The 14,839-nt window shown below is 46.8% G+C and overlaps 1 protein-coding gene across 1 annotated transcript in view; it reads right to left on the bottom strand.

The window, feature by feature from the left end:
• SORL1 (sortilin related receptor 1) overlaps nt 1-14,839 on the bottom strand; it is a 5,131,225-nt gene that overhangs the window by 1,009,272 nt on the left and 4,107,114 nt on the right. The window lies entirely within an intron of this gene.

Raw genomic sequence — 14,839 nt, 5'->3', positions numbered from 1 at the left:
AAACAAACATTAGGAAACAGAAATGTTAACAGTCTGCCTCTGTCAAACATTAACTTTGACTCATTCCTGTAGGTAAAAAAGAAGTTATGTACTCACTATAACGTTCCATCTGAGTAGATACTTCATTTGTCTGCAACCTGTGGGTGTCGGATCCGACCTTGGATCCGATCCGGCAGCTTTCCAAGCTCCAAGATCCGAGCTCCCAGCTCCTCCCCACTACCCCCTGCAACTAACCACATTACTTCAGATCGTTTTTTTTGCCTCACCAACTTGAGACAGAACCAACTCCGAGTGATCAGAAAATTCCCGACAGGTTCGGGGGATGGCAGGGGGAGTCGGTTGCAGACAAATGAAGTATCTACTCAGATGGAACGCTATGGTGAGTACATAACTTCTTTATCTGAAGTAGTTACTTCATTTGATCTGCAACCTGTGGGACAGAGTCCCCAGCTAACCTACAAGAACCTGGGTGGTCCTTACGGAAGGATATTCCGAAGCACCGCGGAGCTAAAAGAAGCCCTACTCCTGGAAATCATATCCAGCTTGTAATGAGAAATGAACGTATGAGATGAGGACCAGGTAGCTGCTGAACATATATCGTCTACTGGAACCCTAGACCAAAAGGCTGTTGAGGTAGCTACAGATCTTGTGGAATGAGCACGGATGCCAACCAGAGCTGGCTTGCCAGACGAAGTGTATCCCTGCATAATGCACTGAAAGATCCAATTTGCTACAGTCACTTTAGCAATTGCCTTGCTCATGGCTGACTTTGCATAAGAAACAAACAACTGGTCCGACTTGCGAAACTCTCTAGTCCTGTGCAAGTAAAAACGCAGTTGTCTGTGTACATCCAATTTGTGCAACGTGTATTCACCTTTGTTGTGAAAATTTGGGAAAAATACAGGAAGATTTATTGACTGATTAATATTTGATTCTGTAGCCACCTTAGGCAAGAAAGACGGATTAGTCCTGAGGGACACTATCCTTGTGAAAGATCAGGTACGAAGGTTTGATACACAGAGCTTGCAATTCTGAAACCCACTTGGCTGAAGTAATAGCCACCAAGAAAGCCGTTTTCCAAGATAAGAACTTCAACGGAACCGAGGCCGCAGGCTCGAAAGGTGGTCTCGTCAAGGCTTGCAAGACCAGAGTGAGATCCCACGGGGGAACCGCAGTCTTGACAGGTGGTTTCAAAAGAAAAACGCCTCTTAAGAAGGTTTTGCACAACTTTGTAGATGCTAAGGAGCCTATGCCGTCCCCCACATGAAAATGGGAGATGGCCGCCAGCTGCACCTTAACCGTGGAGGCACTTGCTCCCTGCCTAAAAAGCAGGGAAAGGAAGTCCAGAATAGTCGGAATAGGGACAGTAAATGGGTCCAAGTCTTTGTCTTTGGCCCAGATGGAGAAACGTTTCCATTTACTGTTGTAAAGTTTTCTGGTAGACGGTTTATGAGCCGCCACCAGTATGGCCTTAACGAGGGATGAGATACCGGGAGTCCTAGCCATTAATGGAACGGGATCAACCAAGCAGCAAGTTTGAGACTGACCAGGTTCGGGGTAGGGCATCCCGCTGGATGCGAGATTAGGTCTGGACTGGGATCCAGAATCCATGGAGGAGCCGTACTGTGAGACCGCAGAAAGGGGAACCAGATCTGTCGAGGTCAGAATGGGGCTATGAGGATAACTCTGCTCCCCAACCGACAGGCTTTCTGGATGAATTTCATCATGAGTGGGAGGGGGGGATAAGCATAAAGGAGTCCGGGGGGCCAAGCATGGACTAGAGCGTCTCTGGGGGGTCTCCCCTCTGGGGGGAACTATCGCAAAGTACTCGCTGCATTTTGTGTTTAAAGGAGAAGCGAAAAGATCACAGCGAGGCTGACCCCATTTGTGGAAGATCTGCTTCGCAACAGACGGATTCAGAGACCACTCGTATGGAGTGAGGAGCACCCGACTTAGCTTGTCCGCTAATATGTTGGACCGTCCCGGAATGTGCGTTGCTATCAGAAAGCGGTTGGTGAAAATCGCCCATTCCCACACTCTCATGACTTCTCGACACAGGGGATAAGATCTGGTCCCTCCTTGTTTGTTTATATACCAGACTACTGACATGTTGTCTGTCTGGATTGCAACAGTCCCCAGGGGAAGAAGGTCGTGGAGAGCTTGCAACGCCAAAAGCACCGCCCTCATCTCTAGGACATTGATATGCAATGCGGTCTCTAGGGGAGTCCACGTGCCTTGAACGGATCTGCCTGAACAATGCCCCCCCACCCGAGGCGAGAAGCGTCCGTGGTCAACGTGGCTTCGACCAGGGGGATCACAAAGGGCCTCCCTTCTCTGAGTTCCTGCGCATGTAACCACCACAGAAGGGAGCCCCTGCACACCCTGCTCGGGGGTATTGGCGTGCTTAACGGGTGGATTGACAGGGACCATTGGACTAGAAGGGTCCATTGTAATATGCGCATTTGCAGACGGGCATGAAGAGAGAGACCGATCGCTGCTGACATAGACCCCAGTGCCCTCAGGACTAACTCCGCCGGAGGAGCAGGGCTCCAAAGAAGGGCTAACACCTGATACGACAAGCTGTTCAGCCTGACTGACGTTAGAACAACTCAGGAGATTCGTGTATCTAACCTGGCCCCTATGAATTCTAGGGCTTGAGTGGGGCACAGGCAGGATTTCTGCTCATTCACTGAAATGACTAGGTTGTGGGCCAGAGACTGAGCATAATCTCTCGCCACACAGAGCTGATGCCTGTTGGTCGTGGTGAGGAGCCAGTCGTCTAGGTAGGGGAAGACCTGAATGCCCTGAAGTCTCAGGTGGGCTGCAACCACTGCCATGACCTTGGTGAACACTCTGGGGGCTGAGGTGAGGCCGAATGGAAGAACCCTGAATTGATAATGACGGGCTCCGAGCCGGAAGGGAGAAACCTCCTGGATTGTCTGTCCATCAAGATGTGGTAATACGCATCCTTGAGGTCTAACAAGCACATCCAGTCGTTCTCCCGCAGAAGGGGGAGAATTGATTGAAGAGTGACCATCCGGAACTTTTCCTTGGGTATGAACAGGTTCAGAGCGGAAAGGTCTAAGATGGGTCTGAGGTCCCCCGTTTTCTTTGGCACCAAAAAAAACCTGGAGTAATAACCCAATCCGGACTGATCTGGGGGGATGGGCTGGATGGCTCTTTTTCTTAGCAGCTTTGAAATCTCCAAAGCCTATGCCTCCCTCTGATCGGGTGGGACATCGGGGAGACGTCTGGGTTTGGGGGATAGGTTTATGAATGGAATGGAGTATCCTCTGGGTATCATCCGGAGCACCCATCGATCTGTGGTAAGGGACTCCCAGTTTGACAGGTGCTCTGACAACCGCCCCCCCCGACTGCCTCCAGAAAGGGACAGTCGGGCAAGCCCTCAGGGCTGTTGCGCGGGTTTGTCCGAGAAAGATTCTCTACAACCTAAGTTACGCGGCCCCCCTCTGCCTCTGGGCCGGTGTCCACCTTGTCCTCCTCTGCCTCTAGAGGACAAGTGGTCCGCAGCAGGATGGGATTGCTGAGACTTACGGAACCACAGCTTCTTTTGTCCCCTCTGATTCCTGGAGAAGGATCTTTGTGGATTAGAGAAGTGGATTCTGATGGCAGACAGCGTCTTCCCGTCCTTTTCGCTTTGGACCAGCGTGTCGCGAACAGTTTTGCCAAACAAGGCAGAACCGTCAAAAGGGGCGTTCGCGAAGGATGCCTTGAAGAGATCCGTGAAGTCGCAAAGACGGAGCCAGGAGAGACGTCGCAAGACGACCCCGGCTCCGCTAGCTCTAGCAGCTGCCTCCATTGCGTGGGAGAGAAGCCGCATAGATGTATTGGAGATGGAATTTAGAGTGGCCATTTGACGACCCCGGCTCCGCTAGCTCTAGCAGCTGCCTCCGTTGCGTGGGAGAAGCCGCATAGATGTATTGGAGATGGATTTTAGAGTGGCCATTCGAGTCTCAAAAACCTTCTTGTCTAGGACCGACATGGACTCCGGGGGGGCTGCAGCATATTCCTTAATCAAGTCTCACTGTAGCCTAATGGTATGTGCCATATAGTTCAGCGCCCTTATGGAAAAGGTCGCTGAAGCAAACATCCGCTTCCCAATCCGGTCAAGCGCTCGAGATTCTTTATCCGGCGGGTGAACCGAAGAACTCTCCTGCGCGAGTTCTTTCTTGGTGGCCGCCGCCACCAACATGGCATCAACGGGGGTTCCTTTGGCCCAAGATGGTCTATCTGTGGGAGGACTGAGGACTTTATCGGGGTGCTTAGGGATTGGCTCCATGGTGTCGGGCTCCTTCCATGCCCTGGTGGTAATTAAGTCCACCAGGGGGTCGGCCGGAGGGGCCACCCAGGAGGTAGATGGGCCTGCCTCAAAGGCCTCCAGGAACACGGACTCATCAAGGGAGGGCTTTTGGGCTGACCACCCCTCTCTGATACGCAACATTTCCATGATGTCTCCAAAGGAGACATCTTCAGGGGGTAACCTTGGGGAACCCTCTGTATCATCTAAGTCTGTGTCTGTGGTAATGGACTCGGGGAAGTCCAGGTGCCTCCTTTTGCACCGATGTTTCTGAGGGACCTCCTCGGTGGGGCTGTCCGAAGAGGGCTCGTCCACAGGTTGTTGTTCCTCCATGGGAACTAGCTGGAGGGCTTGGGCAGGCTGTCCCGATGGACGGATGATGGAAGACAGACCCTTATACAGTGTGGGTATGGGTGGATCCGAAGCCCGGGTCGGGGATCTGGAGGACCTCGACAGTACCCTCTCCACTACCTCAAAAGCCTAAGGAGAGCCACTCTTGCCAGCCTCTGAGAGCAATCTCCTCGGATCCGAGGAAGTGAACGGGGTCGGAGCCGATGCAGTCGGTGCCGAGGCAGAGGTGTGCTCCGACGCCAACAACGCAGAAGACACAGCAACTCCCTCGGATCCGACGCTCAGCCCTCAGCCCCGAGAGCTCAGGTCCGACAAGCTCGAAGGTATACTCGGTGTCGAAGAGACCACTGCTATCGGCGCCAATTCCCCGGGTCCGAATAGGCCTGGATCCGATGACTCTGAGACCCGAAAACGAGTCGGAGAAGGAGTGATCAGGGCAAATATGGGGGCTGCACTCCCCCCTAGAGGGGGGGGAGGCAAGAGCATCCCCATCTGCATTTGGGTCTGCAAGAACCGATGCATCATCTGATCCATATCCGCTTCGGAGATGCTTCGGGTCGACCTGGACGAAGTATTAGGGGCAGGCCGGGAGGGCTGCCTCGAAGATCTCGAGGGAGACCTATCCTCCTCCTCCGGCGAGAAACAGGGCGAACGGCGCCGAGAGGAGGGGGATCCGGAGACCCTCGAGGGAGACTTGAGCACTTTCACTGGCGGAGCCGAAGGATGAGGTTCGGCCCGCCTTTTGTGGGACTTATGTCCTTCCTTATCCTTGTGCCTCTTCTCTCTAAGGGAAGAGGCACTAGTTTCCCCAGAGCTCAAACCCGAAGAGGGAGGTTGAGTCCCGGGTAGAGCTAAGGGGACAGACGGCGCCGAAGCTGCCGAAGCAGCTGGAGCCCGAACGGGAGAGGAAGAAGAAGCCGACTCCTGGGGGAGCTTTCCCGCCAGGATCAGCTTGTTCTTCCTATCCCGAAGTGCCCGGGGGTTAAAGGCCGCGCAGATCTGGCAGGCCTCTGACAAATGGGCTGCCCCCAGGCACAAAACGCACTGAGTGTGGCCATCAGCTGGGGAAAGCTTGTGGCCACACTCAGTACATTTAGAAAAAACGGCCTTAGGCCCTTCAGACATTATTCACACACACACCCAAACACTAGGAGGGGGAGGGGGAGTGAAGGTAAGCTAGCGATTAAAATTAACAAAAGGGACCAAAAACTAGCAGCAGAAAAAGGGGCTAGCACACACACAACGACAACTTTGGTTGAAAAAAGGTGGTTTAAAACCCGCAATGATCTCACCCAGCCAGGAGCTCTTCACAGGGAAGCTTCTTCAGCCGCGGCAAAAAACGATCTGAGGTAATGTGGTTAGTAGCAGGGGATTATGGGTAGGGGGAGGAGCTTGGATCTTGGAAAGCTGTCGGATCCGACACCCACAGGTTGCAGATCAAATGAAGTAACTACTTCAGATCTTATTTTATATCACTGCTTGCTGTACTTTTATACTCCAAAGCTACCAGACCACTCTGTTATTACATTAAAATGCTATTAGTCTTCACAACTTACTTGTAAGTGTGGTATAAATGCATGCAGAGCACGAGTGGACCTTAACAAGATAGCTGTACAATATTCAGTCCAAGCTATAAAATTTTACAAGTGGATGGATTCACATCACTCATTTGCAGGAATAGAAAGAAACACTATATTTAGAATTGCATTTGTACTTACAAAATGTTCTAAAACTCCAGAACATTGGACACACACATCCACACACACACATCCATGTAGTTTGCTAACTAAGTAGGTACACTAACCAAATGAACACTTTCAGGCACAACCCAAGATAAAAGAGATTAATAAAATCTGTTAAGCAGATTATAACTCTATATCTTTAGTGGCATCTAGTTTAAAAGATCTTAACTTGATCAAATCTTTTCATTTGTACGTAGCATTGATGAAGATGAAGCCTTTGCAACATGACATAATGGCTCCTGCATTCCTTGAAAAGGCTACATCACTACTGTCAAGAGGCTTTAAGGACTGAAGGTGCCAAATTTCATGAGTTGTCTCCATTACCTGCTTTGAGGAGACCTGCCAGAAACACAAAGCTAGAAGAATCATCATTCTTCGTCTTCCTCATGGGGAACAGAAGATGATATGTAGATCCATTGTCTTAATATCCTCTAGAAAAAGAATAGTTATGTAAAATCTTACCATAACCATAGATGTCCTTCTCTTCTATGTTGCAGTATTCTTTACATATGGGTTGTATTCCACCAATCAACCAGACGTCCGGCCTATATACAAAAGCTTATTGCCACTGCCAATACGTGGGACGTCACACGTAGGTACTGACGTCAGCCATAAAAAGGCATGGCCGCATATACCATCCTCAGAATAAGTTAGCCCTGTGAGGAAAAAGAATCCTAAGGCCAAAAAAAGAGTAATTCTAGGAAGAAACAAGTGGAAGGGAGGAAGGCGGGTGGGACAGAATACTGCAACATAAAAGAGAAGGACATCTCTGGTTATGGCAAGATTTTACACAACTATTCTATGTCCTTCTATTCAATGTTGCAGTATTCTTTACATATGGGAGAGTGCAAAAGCTCAAAAGGAACCCAGGGAGGAGGAGGGAGTAGAGGAAGAAAGTTAAGAAACATCTTCTACAAAATCTATGCAGAATTGCTCTAGCAAACCCCACCCTGGATCTAGAGATAATGTCAAACTTAGAATGTTTTGTAAAAGTATAAACAGATGACTAAGTAGCAGCTTCCAAAATGGAATGGGCATCCAGACCTTTAAAGAAGGCCCCTGATGAAGCCACAGATCTGGTGGAATGAACTATCACAGAAGAAAAGAGACTTCCCATGAAAGTCATAGCAAAACGCAACAGCATTAGAAATCCCAGAAGAAATAGTTTGTTTGGAAATAGGTAAACCCAGAGCCCTGGGATGAAAGGACACAGAGTTGATCAGACTTCCTAATAGATTTTGTCTTGTCCAGGTAAAATATGCACTGCCTATGCACATCTAAAGAATATAGAATCCTTTCATTATCTGATTGTGTTGAAGGGAAATAGGTGGGCAATTGAATGGACTGATAAGGAGATAATTCATATTCACCACTTTAGGCATGAAAGATGGATTAGTTCTCAGAGATACTCTGTCCTTGTGGAAAACCAAGAAAGAGGGAGAAGCCATCAAAGCCTAAATCTCTGAGACTCTTTTAGTGGAAGTCAAGGCTAGAAGAAGCACTGTTTTCCAATTGCAATGATTTAGAGAAGCAGAAGCCGCTGGCTCAAAGGGGGCCTGGGTAAGCTTCTCTAAGACATAGTTGAGATCCCAAGTAGAAGGTACTGGTTTCCTGGGAAGTTTCAGGTGTAGGACACCTTTGAGGGAAAAGTTTAACCTCCAGTCTGGAATCTAAGGGAGGTGTCAATGGCAAACAAGCACACAGAGCGGAGCAGTGGACTTTTACTGAGGAATAAGCGAGGCCACTGTTAAGCAATTCACACAGGTAAGAAAGCACTAAAGGAATGTCGCAGAAAGGGGGTCTTGATTTCTTTTATGGCACCAGATAGAAAATCTTTTCCACTTACAAATATAAGATTTCCTAGTATTGGGTTTTCTGTCCTCCTGCAAAACCCTAAGCACGTCCTGTGAGAAAAGGTGCCTGCAAGAGTTCAGAAGTTGATCACCCACAAGGTCAGCTGCAGAGTTTACAGATGTGGATGGATCAAGGATCCCTTGTCCTGTGTGAGTAGGTCCTTCCAGTGAGGCAACTTGTAGTGATGGCCCTTGGCTAGCTCCAGAAGAAGTGGAAACCAGTGGTGTCTTGACCAAAAGGGGGTCACTAGCAAGATTTTTGGTTTGTCCTGCAGAATTTTCAGCAGGACTCTCTGAATGAGAGGGAAGGGTGGAATGCATAAAGAAACATCCCCTTCCATGAAAAAAAGAGGGCGTCCACCTTCCAAGTCTGAGGGTGAGGGACCCTGGCACAAAAGAGAAGTTGTCTGTTCTGATGTGAGGCAAAGAGTTCCTTATCTGTAATATGCCACCAGTCAACTAGATTCAGGAACACATCCCTGTGAAGCATCCACTCATGGGACTGTGTCATGGATCTGTTTAATGCGTCTGCCATTGAGTTCTCAGCTGAGGGGAGGTAGACAGTATGCAGTGTCACATTGTATAGCCAATTCCCATGCCTTGAGGGCTAGGCAACAAAGAAGGTAAGATTGTGCCCCCCCCCCCCGCTTATGTATCAGAAGACAGTGGTATTGTCTGTAAGAATCTTAAGAGGTCCTGATAAGAAAAGAGGGTGGAAGGTTTGCATGGCCAGAATCAGAGCCCTTATCTCCCAGATGCTGATGTGCTCCCTCTGTTGAGAGGGGGACCAAAGACACTGTACCCTCCTGGAAGCAAAAGTTGTTCCCCAACCTAAATGTGGAGTCTGTAAAGAGCTGCTGAGCAGGTTAGGGTATCTGAAGAGGAAGGCCTGGGATCTAATACAGTTGCTGGATCCACCAAAGGAGCTCTGTTTTTAGGCAAGGGAAAAGAGGAGCCAAGACATCTAAAGGATGAGCATGTTGAGACCACACTGTCTTTAGAAACCACTAGAACTTTCTCATATAAAGCTTTTCAAAATGCAGCATGGGGATTGTTGAAGCCATGAATCCAACCAGTCTCAGAAATTCCCTGGCTGAGATGGAAGGAAGAGGCAGAAGGGCCTCCATGTAGCCTTTAAGAGAGAGAACCTGGTCTGTAGGGAGGAAAACCATCCTCAAGTCTGTTCTGAACCTGGACCCTAAGAAAATGAGGTACTGAGTAGTGGTTAGACTGGATTTTTTAAAATTTATTGTAAATCCTAGGCCCTGAGGAAAAGGAATATTTTGTCCAAGGTTTAGTTTTAGTTGATCTGGACTGCTGGCTAAAAGGTGAAGGTATTCTAAATAGGGGAAAACCTGAATCCCTCGAACCCTTAGGAAGGCAATGGCTGGAGCTAGGCACTTTGTGAGCATCCTTGGAGCAGTAGAAAGACTGAAAGGCAAGGCAGAGAACTGAAAGTGCAAAGAACCCACCAAGAAATTTAAGAATTTCCTGAACTCAGAGTGAACTGGAATATGCAGATAGGCATCCTTGAGATCCAGAGAAGGCAGGAAGGAGTGAGGGGGGACCAAGGGAAGAAGAGTTTGCAGAGACAGCATCTGAAAAGAAGGTACTTTCAGGAAGATGTTTAAGAGGGTGAGATCTAGGATAGGCCTCCAAGAACCATTCTTTCTTGGGACAAGAAACACCCTGGAGTTAAACCCTTTTCCTTGTTGATCTGGAGGAACAGACTTAATAGTGCCTTGGCCGAGGAGTTGAGCAAGTAGCTCAGGGAACAGATTAAGCTGGCAGGAAGGGGGTTGAGGAATCCCCAGGAAGAGTGGAAGAGTCTTCTAACTCATGAAGTATCATTTTCAGATGACGGGATGCACCCAGGAGTCCTGAGTGATCTCCATCCAGGCTGAAAGGGAGAGAGAAAGATGAAGAGATAAAGGAGTATGACTTGGAAGGAGAGCTTGGTTGTCACAGAGAGCTGGGTCTTGCCTGAAAGTTCTGTTAAGAAGGAGGAGCAAATGCAACAGACTTTGAATGAGGAGGTCTCCTGGAAGATTTCTTAGGTCTAGGTCCAGAGAAAGCAGAAGAGGAGCAGCGAGCAGGTCTTCTGACAAGGGAAGTGTTGGCAGGGAAATTCCTATGGAATTTGGGGAGTGGGGAAACAAGCAAGTGTTTTAAGTCTTGGAGCTCTTTAACCTTTTCCTGCACAGATTTAAAAAGTTCTGCAGCACCTGAACCAAAAGAGTAGAATTATCTAAGGGAGTATCGAAGCAATCTGGCCTTTATGTCATCAGGTAATGACTGGAGCCTCAACTGTGAAGGCATTCTAAGGACAGATGCAGAAGCTGCAGTCTTGGAAGATGCCTCCACTGCATCATAGCTACACCTAACTGAACATCAAGCTACCTGAGAGGATGCAGACAAAAGAGAAAGAACCTGTGATTTAACCTCAGAGTCAGGTAAATGTGTTAGGCACTGTGAAACCTGAGAAAGCAAAGCCATACCTAGACATGTGTGTCTGGTAAATACTGGCTCTAATAGCCAAGGTGGAGGAAGTACAGACTTCCTTACTCAGCCTTTCAAAAATCTTGCTTTCCTTATCAGAGGGAAGCAGCTTAGCAGAAGGTGACAAGTGAGTTGATTTGTCAGAGACAATGGAGATCACAGCTGGGTCAGCAAAGGGACATTTATATTAAAAAACTTACAGTCATCAGGGACCTTATAAAATATGTCCGGTCTCTTGCGGGCCGGAGCTTGGGAATCAGAGGTTTTAGAAGATGATACAAAGCCATCCAAAGAAAGCAGGAAGAACTGGTGGAACTGGTGAGGGTGCAGGGACTCCTACTTGAAGTAGGTCATAGTAATGTTTTTGTTCTTCAGAGATCTGACAGGAATCCAATTTAAAAAACTTCTCTCATCTTATTAATAGTTTCCCTGAAAGAAAGCTCTTCTATAGTGGAATCTTCCCCATTTGACTCCTCCTCTGGAGAAGCATATTCCACAGGTGGAGTATGACAAGGGAGTCTTCATCAGAAGAGGAATCTTCAGAGTCAGAACCAGGGACCTGAGACTCAGTAGCCTGTACACAGGAAAACACCTGAGACCCAGAAGCCAGTACTGGAGAAGAAGTAAAAGTAGGAATGGGAAGGGAAGACGAAGAAGCTGAAGGCCTCAAGGCCATCAAGGTCTTAATGAGACCCTGTGAGATGCATCCCACACCAACTGAGATCTTTAGTTTCTTTGCTTCTTTTTAACATGCGTCTCCTATACAAGACAGTGTCCAGACATAGGCCCTACATCCAATTGTTCCCTAGACGGAGAGGCAGGAGCGTCACCGGAGTTGTCCAGAATAACAAGCCGTGGTTCCCCCAACCTGGCCGAACTGGATGTTTGCATAGCCTCGGATGTGCTAGAATCCACACCCTTGATGGCTTCCCCAGAGGTACACACTGAAGCGGACCTTACCTCCAAACATACCACCAGGTCTTTACTGACCTCAAGGGGAAAGTTGGAAGATGCAGGCGCAGCCGAAGAGGATTCCGATCTTAACTTACTTACTTTCCTCTTCAAACACGGCTCAGCTGAAGGACTCCTGGAACTCTCCATCGCGTCCCTAGCCAGATGCTTGAGTCTTTGATTCTCAACGTAAAGATTCAAGGCCAGCAGACGGCTACGCAATATCTTTGGTATGTAAGCCTGGTAAACAGAACAAGAATGGTGGTCGTGTGTAGACCCTAAACAAAACAGACAGAGCTTGTGACTACCTTTATGTGGAATCTGCCTTCCACACCTACACTTGCCCTTCCTGGATGACATGAAAAACAGCAATAAAAGAAATCCCCAACGGGGTACTTATTTGAAGCTGGATGCGAAACCAACAAATTCCAACTGCAGACCATATGTAAGAGTCAACCTTTCCGAATGGCAGCAAAAAAGTTGAGGATGGTACGTGCAGACATCCCTTTTATGGCTGATGTTGTCAGTACCTACATGCTACGTCCCAAGTACTGGCAGTGGCAATACACTTTTGCATACAGGCCAGACATTGGGTCGATGGGCGTAATACAACCCATATGTAAAGAATACTGCAACATTGAACAGAAGGACATTATGGGGTTACACGCAGGACAAACTCTGCAACCTATGTTCTTTTGGCAGTTTCACCCAGCACAGCTTATCTTCCTAGAGAGATACCTGGGCAGCCAAAAGACCATTCAGAACTGCATTAGCAAAGCCATGTCTTCAGCTGAACTGTATACCAGGCTACGGATTTTTGTAAAGGTATAAAAGGTAAAACAGGTTATATTGGTAGAAATGTCCTCCATCAACATCCCCCACTGCCCAAAAGAAGTAGATGTTCTCGCTTATCTGGCAGAATTATTAACTATAAGATCTGAAAGGAATGTTCTTAATTCTCTGCTAACACAAATATGACCAATAAGAAATCCAGGCAAACTTCTTCTGTTTGGTGAGGGACTTTGGTTGAGAAGCCAATTAAATAAAAAGTCATTTGACATCTCTAATGGTGTGGGGGCTCACGGTTAGCAGAAAAGAGGGTAACCACAGAGGAAAAAAGGAAGCAGGTAATGTTTTCATTCTGGTTAGATCTAAACTGTAGCTAATTTGGGCAGAAACATAGAACTCATATGGAGAAATATACCCTGTGAAGAAAGTGAAGATAATAAAGACAGACAGTAAAGTAGATGAACTTTGTGTGGTTCAATCATGTTTATAATCTTTTAAGAATAAAGATTATAATGACCTCTGATGGTATAATCTTTCTAGATGTGGTATTATCAAAAGATATGTTCAAATACAGACTGGGTAGTTCAATACATTGGAAACCTGTTTCAACTAACAGACTACTGCACTGTAGAAGCTTTCATCTATTTAGTGTTAAAAATAACATTCTCCATAGTCAATATACTAAGATAATCAGAAATACATTTGATAAGGAAAAAATGTTGGCTGAATTAAATAAAGAAAAGTCAAGATTTCTTGAAAGAGGTATTCTCATATGTGATGCAAGTGTTGGAACAGTTTTGCTGTTCTTACCATAAGTACCAATGAAATGTAATGTTTTTGGTGTGATACAAGGGAATTTAATTCCTACTGGTAGTAAGCGTAATACAGAGAGACACCCACTGTGAATGTTTATAGTAATGTTAAGACTTTTAGTTATAAAAGGAAAGAAGTTTACAATACCACAAAAAAAGTTGATGCTTTAATTCCCTCGCAAGATGCCACCTGCCGACTCCTCTACTTCTACCTAATAGAACGCTTGATTCCAGAGAGACAGAAACCTGGCATTCCCTGGCTAGGTGAGAGCCCTACAGCCACATTCACTTCGGTCAGCAATCCCAGGCTGCCATCCAGTCCCAGATGAGAGTCAGGTGATAGACACAGGGTGAGCTTCTTGGTCTTGCAGAGTGGCCTATCCTCTTCTTCTGGGTGCTCCCCCACATCAGCTCTGCTACTATTGTCTTCTGAGAGGAAATGTGCCTCTGCATGCACAGTTCCTCTCAGTTTACAGTATAAATTCACTTAGCTTAAGCTTCATATGCCCAGACTCCACTAAGTGTAAATCCTAGTTCATCTGGTAGGTAACTCATGCAGCTAGCTACAGCTACCTCCCTCCTTTCCCCCAGGATGGGCAAGCTGGGAGCATCTGTTAACTCGCATCCTGCACAGTCATCTCCTAGAGTTACCAGAGCCACTAACTGAACTTAGATCACCTACACCATATATACCTCTATACCACACTGAAGGCAACAAAAATAAGTTACTATTTTTGTATCTACATACAATGTCTTACCCAAAGTACATGAAGTTACTTTATGAAACGGGGATATTCTATTACAGAATAATGAGGTCAGTATTGCTGTTGGTGATAAATTTGTTGTTTACAAAAGATGGATGCAAACTCAATGAAGTAATACATAGCTATGAGAAGAACAGCCAGAATGTATTTCAAAAAGGCACTTTTAAATCTAGTGGGGACAAGTATTGTGATTATACAGATGTAACAAATGCTTTTATACATCCAGACAGACAATTCACATTTTATTTCAGCAGTTTGACTATAATGTGACGGGGTAATATATTTTGCCCATATGTTCAGAACGCTGTTGCTATTAAATAGGAAAAAGTTAGCATCCATTGAAATGCTGTATATTTAAGCACTAACGGAGGTAGTCCATGTAACACATTAGCAAAGCATGGAAACACTGTGAATCCCATTGCTGATTCTGCAAATACATTTGTATACTAGTAATGAACTAGGTCTGGTGGTGCTGCAGTAGCGTCGTCGCCTCACAGTAAGGCGTTGTCCTGTTCGATTTTCAGCTAAAGCGTCTTCTGTGTGGAGACATGCATGAATGGGCGTACCTTTGTTGAATGTTGTGCATCAGGCCTGGCAAGTCGGTACACAAAAATCTACTGCCAATCATTAGCGTACCGGAGTTCTGCTGTGGCGACCCCTAACCGGGAAAAGCCGAAAGATACAATGAACTAGGTCTGACAGAAATGTTTTCACATAAACCTTTCAAAAATAGATCCAAGTTCAAGTAAAAACAACTATA

The sequence above is a fragment of the Protopterus annectens genome, chromosome 8.part0, assembly GCF_019279795.1.
Source record: "Protopterus annectens isolate FY-2018-M chromosome 8.part0, PAN1.0, whole genome shotgun sequence".
NCBI lineage: Eukaryota > Metazoa > Chordata > Ceratodontiformes > Protopteridae > Protopterus > Protopterus annectens.
This window is presented reverse-complemented; position numbering and strand designations above follow the sequence as displayed.